Source organism: Tachypleus tridentatus, chromosome 10, assembly GCF_004210375.1.
Source record: "Tachypleus tridentatus isolate NWPU-2018 chromosome 10, ASM421037v1, whole genome shotgun sequence".
Classification (NCBI taxonomy): Eukaryota; Metazoa; Arthropoda; class Merostomata; order Xiphosura; family Limulidae; genus Tachypleus; species Tachypleus tridentatus.
This window is the reverse complement of record NC_134834.1, coordinates 87,528,447-87,545,896: the sequence shown is the minus strand read 5'-3', so window position 1 is coordinate 87,545,896 and position 17,450 is coordinate 87,528,447.

Genomic DNA, 17,450 nt, shown 5'->3' with positions numbered 1-17,450 from the left:
TGGCAGTGGCCATCTCTTATCGTGTTACCAGTCATGATCCTCCAGCTATCCAACGGCATCTTACACCACAAAAGATATATCGAAGTTCTTATTGTGGCTTGCAGATCGTTCCGCTAATGTTCTTGATGAGATAATCGCCAAATCAGACAATGACTGTTAACTCTGGAATCGTCGTTAAACTTATAAAGTTTCCAAATAGGAGTGCGTGTGAAAGGTCCTCTAATGCTCTAGGTTGTCGACATACGATATTATTTGGAGTAAGGACTCAGTTTCTGATAGCCTAGCCAACATACTATTAGGGCACTCTTCACCTTAAGAGGCTTTTAGTTGGTTTATGACGCCTAACCATACAGAAATTGTTGTTTTCCGACGTTACTAGAACTATATTGTCATTCTGTTCGTTATGGAACACGTATTATAAGTAATTTGGCAATTTCTTGCTTATTTAAACCACCTTCAAATCGTTCAACTATGCGATCTCGTGAAAATACGGTTAATTCTCTAGATTCTTTCGTTTTTGACATAACTGTTTGTATTCTGTAGTTTTTACATGTATGTATTTATATATCTATATATATATATGTAAAAGGTATTTGCTTATGATGATATAAAAATTGTCGATTTTTTTCTATGGATTGTTTATTTGTTTGTTGTTAGGATATGTAATTAAGAACATTGCAAAACCGCTTCTGATTAAATTTTCACTATAATAAAGGTGTAATATGTGAACATGTTACATGCTTCTCATCTTCTTTAGTGACACAGAAATTTTCAAAGTATTTTGATTGTTTAGTTTTCTTACTATGGCGGCGGAAACACGTGGTCCACAAAGTCTTTAAAAGTAGCTTTTCTATTTTTTTTCCTTATTCTCTATAGTAAGTAGGTGACATGTCATTTCTCTGCAGGGATTTGCATAGCATTCCGGATAAACACTGGAATAACCTTTGTTGGCTGACTATGAAATTGTTTGTATGTTACAATTGACCAGTTCTGTGAGAAAAAAAACAACAACAATGAGGTAACGTTGACAAATGAACATAGAAGGTTAATTACATGTTGAATTCTTGCATGTTTTTTTATCCAGTTCTACTAGGGACTCGTCTAATGAAAACCATCTTTTATAAACTTGTTCGTTTTATTTTTATCAACAGTGTTCTAGTCTCTTTATTTCACACGTACCAAGAAGACTCGGTTAAATTATCTCTGCAGAATACTTCCCTTATTTCCTGAGCAAATCTGCTGTTATCGAGGGTTAACTTGTCTGATATCTGTAGGGAAAGCGCTTTTATATGAAACTAAGGAAAAGGTAGTGATCAGAGTAACTGCGCTGAAATTCTTTTACTCCAGTCGTCAATGTGACAGTTTGGACATTTATGTAGTTGTGATGAGGAAGCTTTGTCGATGATTATTTCAAATGTAATATTTATATATATTCTTTGTAACAGTGGCAAGTTTGATATTAAATTTTCTTTACGAAGTCTAATCCAATTATAAATAACTTTAATGAACGTCTGCGCATAATTATTAATTCCTTCCATAGCTCATTTACTGCCTTTATCTACATGATCTTAAAACATAATGATTTTAGCACCTATGGTGTTTTCGTCAGCCTTTTGAAGAGTTGTGTTAGTATTTTACAATCTCTTTTTCATGGGCGAGCACTTCCTTTTCATCTCTCATAATGTTGCTGAAAATGCTTCTTTCGACCCTAACTTATATAAAAAAGAAAAAGCCCCTTAGTGGCATATCGATATATCTGAAGACATAAATCCAAAAACCAGGTTTCGATTTCCGTAGTGGTTATAACACACATAATCCTTTATATTGCTTTATGTTTAACCACAAACAAACTCTCTCTTAATTTCAAGTTTTGTTCTTGTCACTAGAGCCATCTCAAAGTAAAATTTGTTTTTAGCAAACATGTATAAATGTGCCTACTAAACTAATCCGGTTACCGAAATTTGCAGAGAACTACACTACACTGCGCATTGGTTAGTGTCGTTGTATTGACAATTGATGCCAAATGTTAGGCAGCCATTTCGTTGGTCCTTAAATAGTTGAATGTGACCACGTTAATAGCAAGTATATCCAAGTGATGCTTGAAAGCCTTGCGATCATTTCACTCTTTCAGTTTTGGTGAACACATTTTTATAATAATTTTTGTCACTTAACCACTTATACTCTTATTTACTTATTTATTAATTTTTTCGTTTTAATAGAAACTATGAAGACAAAATGGCTATTTGAACTGCAATAGTACTCATACAATTTAAATTACAAACATATAGAGCACTAACTGTCGGTACAGTGTTGATATAAATTCATTGTATTGTGATATGTTATATATTTAAGAATAAGGCCACAAATTTCGGTAGAAGTTATAAACGTTTGTGGGAAAGTAAGTTCAAAAGAGTATTGATACTGAAATATAAGAAAACTAGTAAAACTACTATAATTGTTTGTTCACCAGTACAATATAATATTATTTCTTTGAATACCATGTACATTTACAAATAGGCTAATAAAGTACATTTACTACTGAATTAGTTTAAGTTACGTTGCAAAATTTATTTGTATTTTTTACGTTATAAGGATAATTGTAGTTATTTGAGGAAATTCATGACTTGTTAGCTTCAGAAGAATTTCAAAAACAACATTACTTTGCTTGTCATATTTTAATTATGTTTGCTGATGTCTTTGGCTATGTTTTTTATGTCAAAAGATACTGCAAGTAGGGCAAAGGTGATGACACTGGTGTTTCACATAATTACCACAAAGAACTGATTGCAGGAGAGAACGCAATAAATTGTGTTTTACATCGAATTACATACACTTTTTGCCTAGTGGTGGGAGCGGTTAAAAGAAAAAGTATAATTTTCTGTTTCTACTATAAAATATTTCCGAAAGTGACTCACTGGACTTTTGTTAAGTTTTAGTTAATGCATTTCTGGAGTTGAACAAATCAACGAGTCCATGAAATATTTTTAAACATTTAACTGCATGTTCACTTCCTTTAAAGTAAGACAAGTTGTAGTCTAATTTATTTTTCACACGTGAACGTAAAGTTTGTGCTGTGAAGTTAATTCTCACTTCTTTGCTTTCTCCATTGAATTAACATTATCAAAATTTGCCTTCTACACTTAAGTTTTCTTGTTCTTGTATAGCCCGGCATAGCCAGGTGGTTAAGGCACTCGACTTGTAACGTAGGGTCGCGAGTTCGAATCCCCGTTACACAAAAGATGCTTGCCCTTTCATACTTGAGGGCGTTATAATATGACGGTCAATCCCACTATTCGTTGGTAAAAGAGTAGCCCAAGAGTGGGTGGTTGATGGTAATGGCTAGCTGCCTTCCCTTTAGTCTTACACTGCTAAATTAGGGACAGCTAACGCAGATAGCTCTTGTGTAGGTGTGTGCGAAATTCCAAACAAACCAAACCAATCTTGTTCTTGTAATGTGTGCAAAACAATATTGAACTGTTATATAGCATATTCAGTATATTTACTTTTTAAAATTTCCTCATGTGCAAAAGTGTTTCGAAAGGTTATGTTAAGCAGTCAAGTTAGATACTGTTACATTAGTAGCCTACAATCAAAGGAATAAATATCGTGTTACATGCAATAAAAATACCCACAGTAAAGTGTTAGGCAGCCTCATTTTTACCTCTCAAGCCCAGCATGTAACTTATCCAGCTTACTCTACCTTTACCCTGATCAAAAATAAAAAAATAAAAATAGGGTGCCATAGTCTGAAGTTTTTTTGTTTTACAGATAACCCACTTGATTCCTGGTCACGTTAGATTAACCCCCATTTCTGTACATCATATGGGTATGAAACAAAAATACTCTTCTTGGAAGGAACTTATTATATGATACGCAGGTTTGTTTGTTTGTGTTAATTAAGCACAAAGCTACACAATGGACAATCAGGATTTTTTTTAAAGAACGATGAAAGGTAAATCACGGGTGAAACACCATATTTAGTACAACAGAAACTTAGTGGAAGTGCTTGATTTCAGTAAACAGTTAATATTTTATTATTTCTGCTTTAATAAATGTAGACAGTCTTTCCAGCATTATTGAAACATATTTAATCAAAGTGTCCTTTACGATTTTCTCCAAATGTCTCTAATACACTCCCACAAAGTTTCATTGGAAATAGCTTTTGATTTATCAAGTTCTTATCAATCAAATCCCAGATATGTTCAACTGGGTTGAGATCAGGGCTGTGTGGAGGCTATTGTATCAGTTGAATGACTCCAGAGGCCCGGCATGGCCAAGCGCGTTAAGGCGTGCGACTCGTAATCTGAGGGTCGCAGGTTCGCATCCCCATCGCGCCAAACATGCTCGCCCTTTCAGCCGTGGGGGCGTTATAATGTGACGGTCAATTCCACTCTTCGTTGGTAAAAGAGTAGCCCAAGAGTTGGCGGTGGGTGGTGATGACTAGCTGCCTTCCCTCTAGTCTTACACTGCTAAATTAGGGACGGCTAACACAGATAGCCCTCGAGTAGCTTTGTGCGAAATTAAAAAACAAACAAACTGGATGACTCCAGAAACTTCTTCTTAACCAAGTAATTGCTACATAGATTGGGAGAGTGTTTGGAGTCATTATTTTCTTGGTAGTAAAATCCTTTACAAATAATGCGCAAAACAGTGAGTATTCCACGGTGGATAAATATCTGATGGTAATTGCATTGGTCCACTATTCCATCTATTTTGCAAATATCTCCTGTTGCCTTAGCAGAAGACTATACCCAAACCATCACACTGCCTTCCCCATACTTTATAGTAGGTGCTATGCATTGAGGTAAGTATATTTCAATTGTCTTCCGCCATACGTGCAATCTACATATTAAACCAAATATTACAAACTTGGAGTTATTCATCCATAACATCCTTCTCCAACCATCAACAGTCCTGTTTTGTACTTTTAAGCACATTTCAATCTCTTTACAACTTTTACAAATCAAACTAGTTTTTTAACATCTACGCGACTAAATATTTTACTCTTGCTGAGTCTTCTTGATGTTGTAGATCTGGACATTCTTCTGTCATTTGACACATGGTTGTTTATCTCATGCTTAAGATCAGTGGCAGTCTTAACTTCTGTCCCGAAGGCTGCATTAATGAAGATATCTATCAGTATTATTGAGTTTAGGTGTTTTGCCTCTTCCTTTCCTATTTTCAAATCTACCTGTCTCGGTCTCATCATCTGGGGTGTACTTGACAGTGTTTGTGGAGCACTTCAAGTCTGCAGCAATATTCAGATTGTCCAACCAAAATCACGCAAAGCTTTTATACGAACTCTCTGCTCTACTGACAATTATCCACGATTTCTTTAGCTATGGTATGCCAAAAAAAAACTTAATATATAGTGTTAAATACTATTTTTATGAAAGTTTATTTGTGGAGTGCTATTAAATTGAGTTATTCTACCATATATTGGTACTATGTGCTAGTTCCTTGCTCGCTTCTTTCTATAGAGTTGAGACACCATATGGGGTACCGTGACATTTAGTTCAGACCCTAAATTTGATCAGTATGTTCAGTCAAGCAGAACTCTTGTGACATGCCCTCGGTACAATTATGTGAGAATTCTAAAGACTGATAAGTATTCTCACACTGGCTCATTCAATAGTCAACAGTGAAGCATTATCATTGCGTTGGAATTTACATTCTGTAATGGCATGGAAGAATTAGCTCCATAAAATGGAAAGAACAACAAAATATTATCTCATTCCAACATTTTTTTTACAGTACTGTATATAATATATACTTGAGTGTGTGTCTGTGTGTCTTCAACTTGTCCCCAGTTGTGGTTAAATATAAATTCCTGCCCATGACTCTGACTAATCTACTTGTGAAGTTTATGTTCTGTGTTCTTGTGGAGTTGCCACTTCCACTGCTTCTATTTTATTGTTGTTGTCCAAAAATACATCAGTTACTGGTTCCTCCTTGAGGGTCGGTCAAGTGTATAGACGTATACGTTTAGCTAGTGAAACTCGCCTTCCGAGGTTTTTCTAGGAAAACTTAAAACAAAACTTTATGCCAGTAGTAGTAATAGTTAATATCTAAGATTTTGTTCCATTTCAACATTCTGTCTAAATCTACCACACGATGTGTTTGGTGCGTCTGAATGCCCCGAACTCATAAAAAAGCTAAATGCTGTAATCGTAACGAGAAATATACTGCCAATTATAAAGAATGCTAGAAATATAAAGGCATAAAACAAAGTGCATACAATATAAGAAACAATACAAACATGAAAACAACAGAACAAAAAACTAGAAACAACTCACAACAAAAGCCTCACTAACACTGACAACACCAACACATAAAACCAACGGTTTTGGTTTGGTTTATTTTGAATTTCGCGCAAAGCTACACGAGGACTATCTGCGCTAGCCGTTCTTAATTTTGCAGTGTAAAGCTAGAGGAAAGGCAGCTAGTCATCATCACACACCGCCAACTCTTGAGCTACTCTTTTACTGACGAATAGTGGGATTGAACGTCACATTATAACGTCCCCACAGCTTAAAGGGCAAGCGTGTTTGATGCGACGGGAATTCGAACCCGCGACCCTTAGATTACGAGTCGAGTGTCTCAACAGCCTGGCCATGCCGGGACCAAAAATCCAACGGAAGTACAACAGAAAGAAGAAAATACTCGGTGATATGACAGCAAGAAACACAAAACGAATAAATACAACTATAAACTAAAGAATAACACCAGCAACTAACAAAGGAGAACAGCAGACAAAGTACAAGGACTAATAATTAAGGTAACAGAGAATTACAAATGGCAATTATAAACATAATCACAGACCTCCTTCAAGAATATACAAAACCAATTAACAGCACGAACATTGTAACATTGAGTACACTATGTAACAAATTTTTACTTTTTCTTGTTCCTGGGCAGTGAGCGTTATTTCCCAATTGCTTATGTCTAAAGTAAATGAAAAGACCTATTTTTATCTTCAAACTTTGCTTTTGTGAACTGGGTAATGAAATGTTTAAACTTACCAATTTTCCACAACATTCCAGGTAGATTCAGTACTGAGTAGCTGATAGAGAATTTTCTCGAACTTACAAAATTTTTCAAGAACTTTTTGGAATATTGTAGAACTTACAAGAATTTTCTAGAATGTTGTGGAACTTATGAGAATTTTCAAGAACCTTTCAGAATTTTCTAGAACTTTTCATAGTAATATACATATATATATATATATATACATGTACAGGGGCTCACCACTCACCACTTTAGTCTAGTTCTAACTCCCTAAGTGAATACACAGACCTGTCTGATTTTATCAAAGATGGCATCAAGAAGCTGCAAGCATTCTCCAGACGTATTCTGCTATGTGTGTGGCCAATTTATCAAGACAAGAGCAAAAAAATACTTTTTGACAGCATCTGCTAAAATGTGTGAAACCTACAAGGTATATTTCGGCATGCCTATCGGGGATCAAGACAAACCATGAGCACCTCATTTTACCTGCAACCACTGCAAAAAACCTCTAGATGGTAAGACAGGCAATTTTTGCTTGCTTGAATAGTAAGATTTTATATTATACAAATTTTAGACCTTTCAAAATTTAACTACCTTTTTTTTTAATTTCCAGTAGTATAGAAAAAATATTACATACAAAATGTTTCGCATGAACCTCTTACACATTAGTCGTGGATGAAATAAATGTATTTTTCATAATAACAATTTCATTTTGCTCCTTTGCAGGATGGTACAGAAGGGAAAAGAGAACCATGAAGTTCGCTATTCCAAGAATTTAGCGTGAACTCACTGAACACTCAAGCAATTGCTACTTCTGCATGGTGGACCCTCCCAACCATCAGGCTGGCAAGAATGTATCTGCTATCATGTATCATCCATCATCCATCGCCCCAGTACCACACTGTCCTGAGCTCCCTGTACCCACTCCGCCAGAGAAAAAGCAGCTATCCTCAGAAGAGATCATCAAATCAGAAGAAGAGGTAGACGTTGAAGATCCAGATTACAATTTCAGAGGTGCAACTGGTGATAGTAACCCATACTACCCCAGAGATCTTGGTCTAACAAAGTCGAATGCCGAGATTTTGACATCTATGCTCAAAGAGTGGGATTTGTTAGATGAAAGTGTGCAAGTCGCAAGTCAGTGGAAGTGTCACCGAGACATTTTTCAAGCTTTTTCACGCGTCGAGATGGGCTCTGCTTCTGCCACAATGTATCGAGTCTGTGCGAGGCAACTGGAATTGCCTGTAACCCGAACGAGTAGCGCCTCTTCATTGATAGCTCGTCCAGAAGCCTCAAAGCTGTGTTGCTCCATGACAGGAATAAGTATCCGTCTCTTCTCCTGGATCATTCGGTGCACCTAAAAGAGCAGGCGAGTGCTTCCATCAAGACATACTGGACTTTGAACGCCGCTACCAAGAAGCGTATAACAAAAACATGATGGGAGACTATATTTGGGGGCTGATCGTGAAAGTGATTTACATTACAGTCGCAAATCTCGAAAAACTACTCACTTCTAAACATTTTTGAATAACTTTAGTATAAATACATGTAAATCTGGATTTATATATTGTTTTATTCAGACCGTATATAAATGAAGATATGCAAATTTGCCTGTTTTTACATAGAAAATAGGTTAATTTCTAAATTTCACTATCCAGGTCACAAAAGCAAAGTTTGAAAGAAATAATGGCCATTTTCTGTACTTTTACAACATAAGCAATTAAGATATAACACATACTATATAGGAACAAAATCTTTGTTACATAATGTTATCAGTGTATACCAAAAGCATAAATAAACAATACCCAAACAAAATGGCTGCCCAACGCTGTCACAATGAAGAAACCAAAGTAAGAATGAAGATTAAGAAGAGAATATATGACAACCGATGATCCACAAATAAAATACAAATAAATAAATATGTTCAGAAATAAAATTATAGAGGGCATTAGGCTATTAAAATTCAAAAAATGAGACATCTTTTGCACACAAATAAACTCAAAAACATACCCCTTAGATTTCTGGTCCCATATTAAAAGAGCTACAAATTCAAACAAAATAAAGGTTACCACCTATTCTACACTTAAAAAAATAATAAAATAGCAAACATGAGTGAACAGAAAGCACAAGACTTTAAATAAGTATTTCAAAAACTTTCAGAACACCAGACAACTCAAACATGAACAACCACTTCGGGAACATTGTAAATAATTATATCAAACCGATAGCAATATGTATCATCGTACTTTACTAAGAACACTCAACTTAACAGTACAACAATAGAAGCAAAACACGACTACACAACACGACAACTTATCATTCCCATCACATTAACAGAAGTACAAGGAAACATAAAACTTTTGAAAAACAAAGCAACAGGACACGAGAACATTCAAAACAAATTACTCAAGAAAGATTCTCTGAGATTATTAGAACGTCTTACATATTTATATAACAAAATCAGGTTACATGTCGACTAACATATGTCCCAGAAGGTGTGTGTGGGTGTTTTTCGTATAGCAAAGCCACAAAGGGCTATCTGGTCAGCCCACCGAGGGGAATCGAACCCCTGATTTTAGCATTGTAAATCCGGAGACATACCGCTGTACTAGCGTGGGACGTCCGAGAAGGAAGGAAAATCAGTGAATAACCCTAAAAATGACAGACCTGTAAGTATAATAAGCAAGCTAAGAAAATTGCTTGAAAAAAAATTATAAATAGTAAACTAATAAATTACCTTGAAACTAAATCAGTATTCATGGAAATACAAAATGTGTTCAGAAAAGCAAGACAAATAACAAAGCATCTCATAAATTAATGGAAGAAATAATACAAAAAATAAAGTACTGTCGCATGCTTCCTAGATGTTGAAAAACATTCGATAAAGTATGGTACAAGAAACTCAGATATAAACTGTCCAAACTGGGACTCCACGTGTAAATTATTCCCTGGGTTTCTAATTTCCTAAAAGATAAGAGCATCAGAGTGCTGTGAATGTTGAACTCGGGAAACGTTTGTCCCTCAAAGAGGATTACTCATCCCTTATCCTGTTTATCATATATGGGAGCAACATGCCTCTCAAATACCCAAATCACACTTTTTGCTCACAATTTGCAGACAGAGTTGCAATCTGGAAGAGTGCCATAAAGCCAACAACAGCAACATATAATAAAGAACCACTTCTAAATGAAATACAGTTGTAACGCTATGAGTGAAGAATTAAAATTAATAAACACAAAACACGAGTCACATTACACTGTACAACAATTTTTTTGAAAAGTTTTTGCTGATTGTGACAGGTACCTGGTGCGTATGCACAAATATAGTTTTGGTTTTGCTTCATCACGTAGGAACTCTGAGAAATAGACAGTTAACTGTTTACCGGCAATAACGTATTTAATTGCGTTTATGTTTCTAATACGCTACTAAGTTCAACATAAGTAAAAGTGTTTTGCTCCTGATTTTCGTTTGTATTCAATGTCCAGTGCATCACGTTGCAGTGTCCAACAGTAGTCAGCAAGCATTGACGGATTTCAGTTGCTCTGATATCGTTTTTCCATTGTAGCAATATGCTGGTGAAAGTGAAGATTTCGATGAAACGGCACGTGATTGGCAAATTTGATGTGATTTTCGTGACCAGCAGCTAAAAATCTATAAGGAAAACCAACAGTGTTAAAGAAGCAAAAACGTTGTTGTGCAATGTTATATTCCTGGATAACTCACTTCAATATCATAAGATATATTTTAATAATTAGAAACTTACATGATGAACCAAGTATTAAGTACCTCTCTCCTCTAAACATCATAAATAAGAATCTTACAGGTCAAAGAGTGTTAGGTTAATAAGTCTTACACACAAACGTTGCTCTATTTTAAAAGGGTTTGTGCGTAAAAATAGGATTATATGTGTGTGTGTGTATTTGACTGCTAAATGGAACCTTATTGTCATAAAACATGCACTTATCTCAAGGCTCAACAAACGTCAATGAGTGAAAGGCAGTAAAGCAAACTATAAATTCGTACTGTATATACTTGTTCTTGTTGCTCTGCTACTCCCAAAGTGGATACAATATCGAAAAATGTCTTCCGTACAAAAATATTTCGACACTTTCTACCTTTGGGTTCCATTTTGTTAATTTAGTATTTTAATATATCGTTTTGGTTGTATCATTTCTAGTCTTATTTAACTAAAAAAATACTGATAGGTCACTGGTTAAAAGAAAAAAAAAGTTCTTAGATATAAATACGCACTTCGTGTTAAGAATCAGTCAAACACTGAAAACCGTTTCGTTTGTATTCTGCTCGTCTTAGTTCTGATTGGCCAATAATGAATGCAGTATCTTCTGTTTCAAATATATTTGTTGGTGTGAAACAAATGCGGAAACGTCTACATATCTGTAATGTGGTCAAGTGGTTAGGGTGATGAACTCGTAATCTGAGGGTTACGGGCTTGAATTCCCGTTACCTAAACATGTTCAGCCCCTTTCAGATGTGGTGGGTATTATAATGTTTCATGGGTAAAACAGTAGAACAACAGTTGGCGGTGGGTGATGATAACTAGCTGCTTTCCCTCTTTTTTACACTGCTAAATTAGGGATCACTATCGCAGATAACTCTCCTGCGGGTTTGAGAGAAATTCAAAAATAAACTAACAATATTCAAAATCAAAATTATTTCATAACTTGTGTGTGAAAGCAGCCATTTATTTTACTCAATTAGTGCATCTGCAAAATGAGCTATCTGTGCGGTACCCACTGTAGGGAACGGTCTATGAACTTTAATGTTATAAGCTGTTGGAGTTATCTTCAAGTCATTGGAGAAGATGGGAAGGAGGCTGTCTAGAAGACATAATGTAGTTATTAAAAATGCAAACTAATATACTGTGAAATCAAATAATATTGATTTGTGGTATCAAAATTGCTTTTCAATTTCTTTATTCTGATAAGAAGTATATATATATATACCTCACTTTTTGCACTATTATTATGGTTGCACGTTTTACTTTTACATGGTTAATTGCCCGAGTGGCTAATTAAGTTTGAGATGTTATCCTTGAAACCAAATAAATCGTGAATACATTTAATTTCACAATATTTATCTAGTCAGGATTTAGAAATTGTTAGGAACGTATAACTCTGATGACGCAAGAATCCTACATCTGGTGACGCTTGCAGATGGATTTTTACAAATCTCCATCTCTGGGAAATGAACTGGTTCTACTTCTGCCCCATGCAACCAGACTAGTTGTTCTGTTGATCAAGTGAAGGCGTGAGTATCATAAATAACATGATTTCTAATCGTGTGACACTCGTCAAAAATGGTCCACTTTTCGAAAGCTCTTGGGCTATAGATTTCGCATATTTATATTTAATTGTCTTTTTGAACTTACGTGTTTTCGTAACAACATGAACGATTTCTAGCCAATCAACATTCTGATTTAAATCTTTAAATGCATCTCTCATTCTTATGCTGAAGAACCCGTGGAATTTTTATGATTTTCTTTTCATTTTTGCAGAAAGTTCTGACATCGATATGGCTAACTAGTAGCGTGTCTATGAAGCAGTTTCATTAGGATTAATTAGAACCCTACTTCAGTTTCATTAGGATTAATTAGAACCCTACTTCAGTTTCATTAGGATTAATTAGAACCCTACTTCAGATCGTATTTATGCAGTATTAACGTACGAACCAACTTTTATATATTATCTTGAAAAAGCGAGTATTTAACCATTGCAAGGTTTCATCGTGTATATATATTCTTTTAATTTAAAGAATATTATGTGTCTAAACTTGTGGTTGTGAATGTTTCTGTAAAAACCCAACAATGAGATAAAGTTACATGATACGACTTCCTCTTCTCAGTTGAAGATTGGGAAGAGAGCTTTAGTACTTACAGAACTGTGTTCCAGCAATGTTCCAATTGTTCCCGATCTATAAAAAGAAATCACAGACTGTTTATTGATTCATCTAGGCGATCTGCACAAAGGTGTAAGTGTGGCATTGGTCTATAAATCAATCTGGCGAAGAAGACTGTTGAATTTTTAGCAGCTTCATGAAGCCTTTTTATACTTATATTTTTTATATTGTAGATGTTTAAACTTTTTAGGTAATGGTTGTTTTTATGTTACGTTTAATTGTTGGCAAAATAAAATACAGTTTAATTTCTATTGAAATTAAGTTAGTCTTTTTTTATTATTATTAAGTTCTGTCTTAACTTGTACTAAACACGACGTCCACCTTGATTGCACTGCAATACTTAGTAGAGAATATGTAAATATAATAATTAAAACAAGGTTTAACTCAGGACTTGCATACAGATACAGGTGAAGGTTTAACTCAAAACTTGTATACAGATACAGATAAAGGTTTAGCTCAGGACTTGCTTACAGATACAGGTAAAGGTTTAACTCAGGACTTGCATACAGATACAGGTAAACTTTTAAAAAATAATCAGTTCCTGAAGTTTTAAATCGTAGTTTTCCTCGACCAACATGGCCACGTGGTTAAGGCACTCGTCTCGTGATCATCAGATCAGGCCCGGCATAGCCAGGTGGTTAAGGCACTCGTCGTGTAATCGTAATCCGAGCGTCGCGTGTTCGAATCCTCGTCACACCAAACACGCTTGCCCTTTCAGCTGTGGGGACGTTATAATGTTAGGTCAATCCCACTATTCGTTGGTGAAAAGAATAGCCCAAGAGCTGGCGGTGGGTGATGATGACTAGTTGCGTTCCCTCTAGTCTTACGCTGCTAAATTACGGGCAGCTAGCGCAGATAGTCCTTGCGTAGTTTTGCAGGAAATTCAAAAACCAAAACCAATTCCTCGACAATATGTGTCCTGATGGCTAGTGTGCACAAATTGCGAGTCATAGGAATCGCTCTTCGCTGTCCCCTTGTCAAAAAACTCGCTCACACCATGGGGCTGGGAATGTGTTCTTATGTAGCAATAGTAATGTCTCCCAAACATTACTTGGTTTTACTGTCAACACTGGTCACAGTTAACCTCTTTATCCTGTTACAACTTTATATTTCAACAAGTTCTTCTCAGTTAAACAGATTCTTGACTGTTACTCCACCAAGTTCCCAATTGTTGACGTTGATTTTCATCTCTCCTTCTATAGTTATATCTGTAGTTAATACTGTCCGAAGGACAAACTTGAATATTTTACGTGTAATTTTAATGAAACGTTGTGTTCTGTGAGGTAAAATATGGAAATATCAAGATGTGCCTTGTTTATTTAAAATGTGATGGAGAAGCTTCATTATATAAAAAAAAATTCAAGTGGACTGTATGCTTGAGGAACTTCTTTTTAGGCATGTTCATGTTTGTTAGCTGAGACGTATTGATATTGTTCACTCGACAAGGAAAGGACAATCATGGTTTTTTTGTTTTTTTTTGTATTAAAGGAAAGAGAGACAAAAACAGAATGCAAAAATATCGTTTTACCTCACTCTGTGTTTTCGCCTGAGATCATGTGAAGAATAGTTATATATAATTGACCCTAGATGGCACTACGTCCTACCTCGTTACACAAGAGGATGTCCATTTCACCAAAACGATAGTTTCACCTCATTTTCCCCTATTGCGTGTGTGCCGCCCGCTAGTACAGCGGTAAGTCTATGGATTTACAACGCTGAAATCAGGGGTTAGATTCCTCTCGGTGAGCTTAGCAGATAGTCTGATGTGGTTTTGCTAAAAGGAAGAAAAACACACACCCCTATTGTGTGTGCTGTATAGTGTGATAAACTTTGTAGAGGTTTAGAAATATCAAATAGTGTCCTATTTATTAATTAACTATATTTTAATATTTTTATAGTGTTAAGTACTCTCAGTTATCAGTAGACTTTGAGCTCTTTTCAGATCTTAGATTAATGCTGTTCTGTATCTCATTACATCTTGCTGGTTGTTCATGAATAAATTACTTTTCACTTGGTTCAACTTTATGTCTAATATCTTTTCGTCAACTTAAGCAAGTCAGAAATTCCGTTTTAATTATGCAAAACGTTTTATTCGATATAGCTCCCATTATTTTGGTTACTGCTCTGGCCTACGAGGTCACCATTGTACCTGAGAAAATAAGTTATCGTTTTTCCTTGGTCTAGAGAAGACTTTTTAAGGTCATTATTAAGTTCTTAATCATATAATCTCAAACGTCATCTAAAGACTACGCAACAAGGCAGGATAATTTGTTTATACAAGAATAAATAACACGGCAAAAAATATCTAAATTTACATTGAGATAACTAACATTGTTTAGTATACATTCTAGGAGTAGCCAGTATGATTGTATGCCTCCTAAAATCAATTTACTTTGTACATGAAAAAAAATGACTAACGTTATAGCTTTAAATTATGAATGTGAATTTAAATACTTAGAACTCTAAATAATACATACAGTTACGACAGAAAGTGTTCGTACCCCTGCGTAGTTAGTAGTTTTTTTCCTCATAAGTTAAAAAAGTATCATGATTAGGATAATGAAAGTACAGTATAATATAAATATTATACTTACACACATCTACATAATTTTTTATGTAAATTGAACGACAAATAAACTGTTTATAAACAAATAACCAAACATAGGAGGGGCAGAAAGTGTTCGTGCATCTACTTTAATGGTCAGTTGTGTAGCATTTCAGGTGAATTACTTGGCGCAATCTCTCCTCATAGCCCTCCATGATCGTTTGACAGTACTCGACTGGTATTTTCTTCCATTCATCTTTACAGAACGCCTTCAACTCTTGCAAGATTTTAGGATGACGCTGATGAACCATGGTCTTCAACTCATGCCAAACGTTTTCAATTGGGTTGAGATCGGGTGACTGCGATGACCACTCCAAAACGCTTATATGGTTCCTCTGCAACCACGATTGCACATATTTGATGTGTGCTTAGGATCATTGTCGTGCTGGAAGATCCAACGACGCCCAAGCCGCAAGTTCCGAGCATCATTCTTGATACAAGTGCCTAATATATCAACATACTCTTCTTTTTTCATGATTCCGTTGACGCGGTGAAGGCTGCCTACACCAGAATAACTGAAGGAATCCCATAGCATGATCGAGCCACCTCCGTGTTTAACTGTAGGGACGGTCTTCTTTGGAAGATTTCGTTCCTCCTTCTTACGAAAAATATAGAGAACATCATTGTGGCCGAAAAGTTCGATTTTAGTCTCGTCTGACTGAAGAATACTCTTACAATAGGTAAAAGGTTTATCTACATGCTTTCTTGCATACCTCAATCGTGCTTCTAAATGAACAGGCTTTAAATTTGGAGTTCTACGAGGATGGCATGCTTTGAACCCAGAAGAGCGTAACATGTTCGTAACTGTAGAGGTGCTTACTTCAACCCCAGTTTCCCTTACCAGTTTCTGTATGTCATTACGTGTTAAACGAGGGTTTCTACTAACTTCTCTGAGAACCTTCCTCTTGGTTCTCTCTGGAATTTTGGTGGGGCGTCCGGAACGAGGGAAGTTAGCAAATGATCCTGTAAGCTTAAACTTGGCAATTATGCTTTGAACAGTAGATTTCGGCACATTAAGTTGTGTAGCAAACCGGAAAGAGGCACACGAGACTTGTATTTTACAATAATTTGGTTTTTTAAATCACTGGACAGTTGTTTTCCTGTTCGCCATGATGACCAAGCAGATAATGATGGAGACAGCGCTAAATTGCCGGAACTACATTTTTTGCTGGCTAAATTCCAATAATTATGAACTCAGTGCTAGTTCTGGAATGATATAATGTAGTTTATTCGCCAAACTAAACAAAATTTTTACGGAAATATCAGTTTTTTCACACGTTCTGAACTGTACGAACACTTTCTGCTCCTCCTATTTTTTGTTATTTGTTTATAAACAGTTTATTTGCCGTTTAATTTACATAAAAATTTATGTAGATGTGTGTTAGTATAATATTTATAATATATTATAGTTCTATTAGTATACAACTTTTTAAGTTGTGAGCAAACAACCACTCGGGACGCAGGCGTACGAACACTTTCTGTCGTAACTGTAAGATAGCACAGTTAGTAGATGCCCTGTTAGTGGAGAAAACTGTGTGGCTTAATACAGTGTGTATTATGTAATGAGGTTAACTGAGTAGAGGTTTTAAATTCCTGGAAGTTCTGTTGAATTTGTGTCGACTCGTGTTTGAAAGATTCATATGTTTAATGATGAGAGAAGCACACTTTTTGTGTGATGTTAATGACTCTTAAATAACACATAAAATAAACTTGTTGTAGGATACAAAGTCATAGGTATTTATTTAGTGTAGAATTGTTAATCGACATAGCTTTACAGAAACATAATTGGTCTCTCTTAAGATTACACCAACTTTCTGCTCAGCCAAAATCAGTTGATATCAGATGGATTAGTACTATTAGGCATGCCTATAATATTACAAAGGAGTGAACCTCGATTAAAAAAGAATCTGGTATAATACGT